Here is a 7,665-nt window from a genome sequence, read left to right as displayed (position 1 = left end):
GTTACAACAGACGCAGCTAAGCTACAAGCAATAGTTGAAGGTCTCTTCCCGCAGAGAGCTGATATACCCTATACAGTACAAGATAGTGAGCCACAGAATGAAATACCTGAGGTTAGCAGGCAAGAATTGGAAGTGGTATGCAAAGGTTTGAAACTAACCAAAGCACCTGGAGTAGATGGAATACCAAATCTGGCACTAAAGATGGCCACAGAAATCAACGTTGATTCATTCAGGGAAGTGTTCAACGCATGTATAAAGGAGAGAACATTCCCCCAGATATGGAAAATACAAAGGTTGGTGCTTATACCAAAGGGCAATAACGTACAAGATGCATCAGGCTACCGCCCGCTATGTATGATTGATACGGCCGGTAAACTTTTGGAAAAGATAATTAGCCGAAGACTAGAAGAAGCCTTGAATGGCAATGGTTTATCAGATAGACAATTTGGTTTTCGGAAGGCACGCTCCACAATTGAGGCTGTGGAAGCAGTCATAGCCATAGCAAAAGATGCCATTAAAGGAGACCGTTGGCTCGAAGGAGACAAAGAATACTGTGTCATCATTACATTAGACGTTAAAAACGCATTTAACTCAGCGGACTGGGACACTGTTCTAGCAGCACTTCAAGGGAAAGACGTTCCAAAGTACCTAGTAGAATTAATCGTTGACTATTTTTAAGAGAGAGTGCTTTTGTATTACACAGACAGAGGCGCAAAGTCATACCAAGTAACAGCAGGGGTACCACAGGGCTCGGTACTGGGTCCAATATTGTGGAACATTATGTATGACGGTGTGCTGAGACTTGAGCTCCCAGAAGGCGCAGAAATAATTGGATTTGCTGATGACATCGCGCTGGTGGTTAAAGGGAAACATATAGAAAAGATACAATCAACATGCAACGATGCGGTCGCTATGGTAAGGAGCTGGATCACAAGTGTAGGCCTCAAACTTGCTGATCATAAAACTGAAGTCCTTCTTGTAAGCAGCAGGAAAAAGATTGAGTACATTACAATAACTGTTGGCAATGAGCGAGTCACATCAAAACAAGCAATCAAGTATCTTGGAGTAATGATTGACAATAGACTCACCTTCAAAGAGCATTTACGATATGTTGCTGCAAAATGTGCGAAAACAACGTGTGCACTATCGCGAATAATGCCCAATATAGGTGGACCTAGACAACAGAAGAAGCAGTTACTCACAAATGTAGTTAAGTCTATTGCTATATATGCGGCTCCCATATGGGCAGATGCAATGAATAAAAAGACGTACAGATCAGGAGTAGACGCAGCCTACAGAAGATGCGCTCTCAGAGTTGTTTCCGCATTCCGTACAGTATCTACTGACGCGGCCATGGTTATTGCCGGAATGATGCCATTACAGCAGGAAGCAGAAATTGAAAAGGAAAAGCATGTAGCAAAAAGGGTTACGAACTTCAATCAGCTCAATGAAGAAGCATTGAATAAGTGGCAACAGAGTTGGGATATATCCACAAAAGGAAGATGGATGCATAGGCTCATTCCGAAGATAAGTGATTGGACCAACAGAAAGCATGGGCAGGTGAACTACTACCTAACCCAGATGTTAATTGTCAAACATGACGAAGACGACACGTGCCCAGCATGTCCATATACAAAAGAAACGGTGGAACATGTGTTCTTTGATTGCCCGAGATATGAGAGCCACCGCAGCTCCTTGGCAAGAGCAACCAGAGAGCAGGTCACACCTGATAACATCATCCAACTGATGTTAAAGTCAACAGAAATCTGGAACCTGGTGTGTATTTTTGCGAAAGAGATCACTAGAACAGAGAGCAGCAGAGAGAACTAGAAGAGCAGTAAGAGATGACAGCAATCGCTGAATCACCACCCTCCGAAGTAATGCTTAAAGGTGGTTCCGGAGGGATTTATGGTTAGAAGAGCCACGGTGTTAGGATGAGGTTTAGTACGTAGGCGCAACTATCAAGCAAAAGAGTAAGTCTTGGTTGCGAATCGTGCATGCTGGTAGTACGGGCTACCAGTATCTTTTGAAGATTCCACATCCCTTAGCTCGTATAGCTTAAAAAAAAAAAACATTTGTGCTGTGCGACTGACTTATAAAAATGTGCAGAATCAGATGAGCGAGAAAATTTTATGCTCTCACCGCACTGTGCGACAAAAAATTCTCTGTGCACACGAGTGTGCTGTTCATATTACAATTGCACAAATGTGCACAAATTTGCGATTTTACGCTTGCACCCAAGGGTGGAAAAAAATTATATGGATTTCACAATTTTGTTTGAAATAGAAAATATTATTTTGTGGAAAATTTTAAAAAAATTGATATTTACTTATGTTAAAAATTGCATAAATTAACAAATATTTAAAATAATTATTTTTGTTAAGTATTTATAATGTTAACTAAAAATTATAACTGTCTTAACCTTACTTGTATTTTAACTTAAAATATTAGTTTTTTGTATATTACTTCCCAACTTTTGTGCATTTTTAAATGCAAATTTAGTAAGTGAACCTAAAGTATTTGTTTGGTAAGTTTTGCACCAGTTTAAAAGAAATAATAACATATTTTAGGAAGATTTTTTTATTCCCAAAAAATAGGTATTTACATAGGTAGAGTATCTAACTTTTATTAAAAAACACGAAAGATTAGGACACGAATCTAGGTAGCAGGATACCTAGATTTGCTAATGTGAACTTAAAAAACATGAAAAGGAAGTAAAATTTATAACTCTTTTGGTAAGACACAACATTTTTAAATACAAAACAATTAGTTTCCACAGAAATATATGAATGTATACTAATAATAGATTAGGTAAATTACTATTAAATGATACTCAAATAAAAAACAAACAAACTATGCCTCATTCGTGTTAATCACTTACACCTTAAAGGACAAAAGCAATATTCTATAGTGTTTATTTTAATTTTTAAGTGATGATTAAGTGATAAATAAAATTTTATGAAGTAGTCCAAAATTGATATATTTAATATTTTCAAAGTAAGATCCGTAGAACCGATCCTCTTTCTTATAACATTTCGAAACAAATACTCTTTCTCTTTTAAATTCATGTTCCTATTTAACTCATATATTATAAAGTATTTATATTTTATATTATAACAAAGTTTTCATGTACATTGTGAAATTAACTTTATTCCCATGTTTTAAATTAATTAACCTTAATATAATAAGTAATATAAGCAATAAATGTAAATCTAATAATAAATTCAAAATTAAAATATAAATACAAAATCATTTCTTCAATAAAATATTTCGTATTAAGACCAAAATTAATACAAATCAGTTTTACGTACTATTGTGCTGCGATATTTGTCATAATATTGTGCGCTTTTAAATCATCATTTCACACGAATGTGCAGTAGACATTTCGACTCCGTACCCAGCATTTTTATTTTCGAGTCTACACACAAAATGTGCTCTTCGTATTCTTTTCTGCACACGTTGCGTGCGAGGGCAAGCTGGGTGCCTCACACACAATGTGCTGTGCGAAATAACTTTTACATAACAACGTTTGCGTGTGCGAGTTTTATTTAACTCCACCACATTCGTGTGAAATGTGCGTTTTGTTTGTGTACACAAGATCCCAGTAGTCCGTTTGGTAAGCACATGAAAAAGGTATGCATGACATCATGTTTACAAAGGAATGTGAGAAGTCATCATACTAAAAGAATGTACTGGTAATGTATCATGTCATGCGGCTAGCGAAAAAAAAAACCCTTACTCTTCGTGAAATTAACCGAACGACAGATATTTTTTTGTCATATTTGTTGTTGTTGTATTCCTTAAGGAAATTTCTATACAATTATTCGAGCATGCTCAGTATTCGTGTACATTTAAGTGCGGAGCGTTTAATTTTTCGGTGCGGATCGATTTTGTGAATTTTTGGTGTATTGCTAAATTTATTAAATTTAATAAATTAATAAACGAATATTATAAACGAATAAACAAAAGAAATTTATAATATATTGTGAATTTGTGTTTAACAATATTAATTATTGTTTTTCCTTCGGAATTCCAGTGTAAGTTGAAATTTAAATTGAAAACATTTTTTTGATTGCGCTTTATATACCTGGCGTGTTTTTTAAAAACTATATTTATTATTTCTGTTTCAGTCTACAGTTCTGTTGCTGTTTCCAGTTTATTTACTGGAATATTTATTTATTATTTTAATAATAATTGTTATTATTTAATTATTTGTTTATATTTTAATTTAAGTTGTTAGTTATTATTTCTCAATTTCTCAAAATCAGGACGCGATACTCAAGGAGTTGAAATTAGTAAAAGGTAACATTACTAATTTTACTAAATAAAATAAAATTATTTATGAGAATCCCTTTTTTTTACAGAAAGTAACATTGACGTTATAGCAAAATTCCACACACTCATGAACATGATGGAAAAGAGAAGCGATACAGCAGTTTCTGATAACTGCTTTCCCATCAAGACGTTTGAAGAATTGGGGAATATGGACGCACTTTGTGCAACTAAAAGTGCTCAATATGTAAGTTATATTTCATACAATCAAAAACTAAATATACAAAACTTTTGATTATATTTTAATTGAATTACTTCGTTCGATTTATAAATTTTTTTCTTTTTGAAACCATTTAGGCTAAATTAATAAAATCCATTATTCAACCGGAGGGAATAAAAAAAAACTTACATCGAATCAAATTAAAATCTATAATTATAATATCAATAAATATTGTTTTTGTTAATTTTATTTATTTATATTAAAAAAAAATTAAAAAAAATTAAAACAAAAAAAATTATAATTTATAATATTGTAATTTTTATTTATTTATATTAAAGAAAAAATTAAAACAAAAAAAATTAATAATATTTATATTTAAAAAAAAATTTAAACCAAAAAAATTTATAATCTATTGTTTTTGTAATGTTTATTTATTTTTCTAATAAATTAAAACAAAAAAATATATTGTTTTTTTATTTTTTTTATAAAAATTTATTTTAGAATAAATATATGTAAAATGCAAGAGCATGCATTTAACATCCTTACAACCTACTGACTTCGTAAGCTACAAAAGAAGGTGACCACCTTCTTTGGAAGCAGGTCTTAAGGCAGAAAATGATCACCTCATATTTTGCGTGCACAAGCATCGCCCATGACGATTTAGTTTACTTTGTCATGCTTACAACATGCTTCCATCGTAAAGTGCATTTGGATTCGTAAACGAAGTTTTACGAATGTCAATTCCGTATTTCGTGCCGCATACCTTTTGCACTTTACCAAGTCATGCATGATTTTGGCGGCCAACTGATAATAAAAGTCATGGGAATTCGGAAAGGAACTCGTCATGATGACCGGCGAAAAGTAAGCATGATGTAAGGTAAGATAGCAGCATGACGGTCCCTACTGGGATGTGGCACTTAAGATGTGCACAAAAATTTTCGCACACCACATTTGTGGTGTGAAATTTTATTTAGAATCGCACAACATTTGTGCGTGGTGTTTTGCATTTTTGTGCACAGCACAGTGTTTTTCTGAACCCTGTTTTTTATTCGTGTAGATAACATGAACCGTTTTGCTTGTATTTATTTGAACTCCTCATTTGTCGAACCATTCAAGCGTTTAAGTAATTCTGCAAGTTGTCTGTTTGTTAAAAGTTTGTTAAAATTTATATTAGCTGCAATTAGTGCTGAAACGTCTGCAAAAGTTGCTATCAAACTTTGAGGATCAGAAGGTATCGGGACATCAGCCGTGTATAGCAAGTAGAGTAATGGACCCAATAGGCTTCCTTGGGGCACACCAACTTTCATTCATAAAAGTATCTATTTTGTAACTAACGCTGTCGAAAGCCTTTGCGACATCAAGGTATATCGCCGAGGAAAATTGTTTTGTGTCAATATCACTTGTTATTTTATTAACAACTCTGTGAACTTGTTGTATAGTCGAATACTTTTTCCGAAAGCTGAATTGATGATCAGGTATAAGTTTTTCTTTGAGGACAATCGGTTCTAGTCTTGATAAAATTATTTTTTCAAACAATTTTGACATAACTGGTAATAGACTAATTGGTCTGTATGATTTTGCTATAGTTATGTCTTTATTTGGGTTGGGTATAGTTATTACGTCTGCTACTTTCCATACTTTTGGAAAATATTTAAGGTGAAGAGCGCAATTAAACACATTTCTCATATATACAAGTTTTTGTTGAGGCAGCTCAGTCAGAATCTTTCCTGTAATATTATCATATCCCGGTGATTTTTTTGCTTTAATTTTATTTTTAATAATATTTTTAATCTCTGTTATTGAGACTTTCTTTATTATAACATTTCGAGTAGAGCTGCTCTGTGCTACGTTGCCATTTTGCTGTTTTGGATTACTGAACGTAGCTTTGAAGTAGGTGGCAATTTAAGTGAATCAAATTTATTTAGATAAATAAAATTATTTAACTAAAGAAAAAAAAATTTTAGTAATAATTTAGTAAAATTATTTAAATAAACAAAATTTAACTTTTAGTTTAAATAATTCTTAGTAACTTGCGTGAAGTAGTAATGCTAGGGTATGTGGCGGATATGGCAGCCACAGAACACGAATAGGACGATGGCAAGGCTTTAACATCACGTGTAACAGTGGTATAAAAGCATACAAGTAAGCATCGTTCTCTTTGGCATTCGGGCCGTCAATCGACAACCACGCAAAAGGTGAAGGTATTAGGGCACTCCACGCAAATACCCTTATCCAAATAGCTGACATCGCAAAGAAGCCTCTAGTCTCTGACAAATACACAACATTAAAAAAAGAATTCATCCGACGCTTTGGTGAATCAAAGCAAAAACAACTTATCAAACTGCTTACAATCTTAGAACTGTCAGACAAGCGACCGTCGCAATTGCTTTGTGACATGCGCAATCTAGCTAGTACCAACATCTCTGAAGGTGCACTTACAACTCTTTGGTCACAACGCTTGCTTAGCAACATTAGATGCATTATGTCCGAATCAGCTGACCGCATCATGGACAACCTACCAACTCCATAATTCGTAATGGCTACAACTTCAACAACTGGCACTCATTTAAATCAATCGTCATCGCCGTTAGAATCGCGAGTACTGTCATTAGAAACAGCAGTACAGTAGATTACATGCAGTTTGGGTGAGTAAACGATGCAATTAAAATCTAGCAATCGTATTAGAAGTTCGGACCGTCGTCACGAGAGGAGAAATCGCAGACAGTGAATTCAGTAAACCAGCTGGAAATCACAGCGCAACCCTTACAGCGGAAAACTAAAAATATTATTGCGGCATGCGATAACTCACCTCCCAACTGCATAATCGAGATCCATCTCAACGTCTTTGACCGACTAAACAAATTGAACTCCCTAATCGACACAGGTTCGGTTGTTTCAGTTGTGCCAGTAAGTCTCGTCAATAAAAGGCCAGATCCAATTACAAGTGAAGACGAAAATTTATTCGCGGTGAACAATACAGCAATAAACACATTTGGAATCAAAAGGTTGAAACTTGACCTAGGTCTTCGCAGTGATTTTTGTTGAAGCTTCATCATAGTCGACGTAAAATCATCCATCACAGATTATACATAAAGAAAAAATAGTTAATTGGTTCGCTGACAACGATAAATATGACCATCTTGTCGTCAGTCCAGTCCCGTTCATCTAGTGAA

General features: G+C 34.3%; 1 long non-coding RNA gene across 1 annotated transcript; it reads left to right on the top strand.

Moving 5' to 3' along the window:
• The first annotated feature begins 4,128 nt into the window (after positions 1 to 4,128).
• LOC119663762 lies at positions 4,129 to 4,671 on the top strand. Its single transcript, XR_005251067.1, has 3 exons — positions 4,129 to 4,302; positions 4,365 to 4,519; positions 4,630 to 4,671. It is a non-coding gene; the product is annotated as an uncharacterized LOC119663762 (long non-coding RNA).
• Positions 4,672 to 7,665: the final 2,994 nt, after the last annotated feature.

This window comes from Teleopsis dalmanni, unplaced genomic scaffold (assembly GCF_002237135.1).
Source record: "Teleopsis dalmanni isolate 2A unplaced genomic scaffold, ASM223713v2 unscaffolded_contig_0856, whole genome shotgun sequence".
Taxonomy (NCBI): Eukaryota; Metazoa; Arthropoda; class Insecta; order Diptera; family Diopsidae; genus Teleopsis; species Teleopsis dalmanni.
This window is presented reverse-complemented; position numbering and strand designations above follow the sequence as displayed.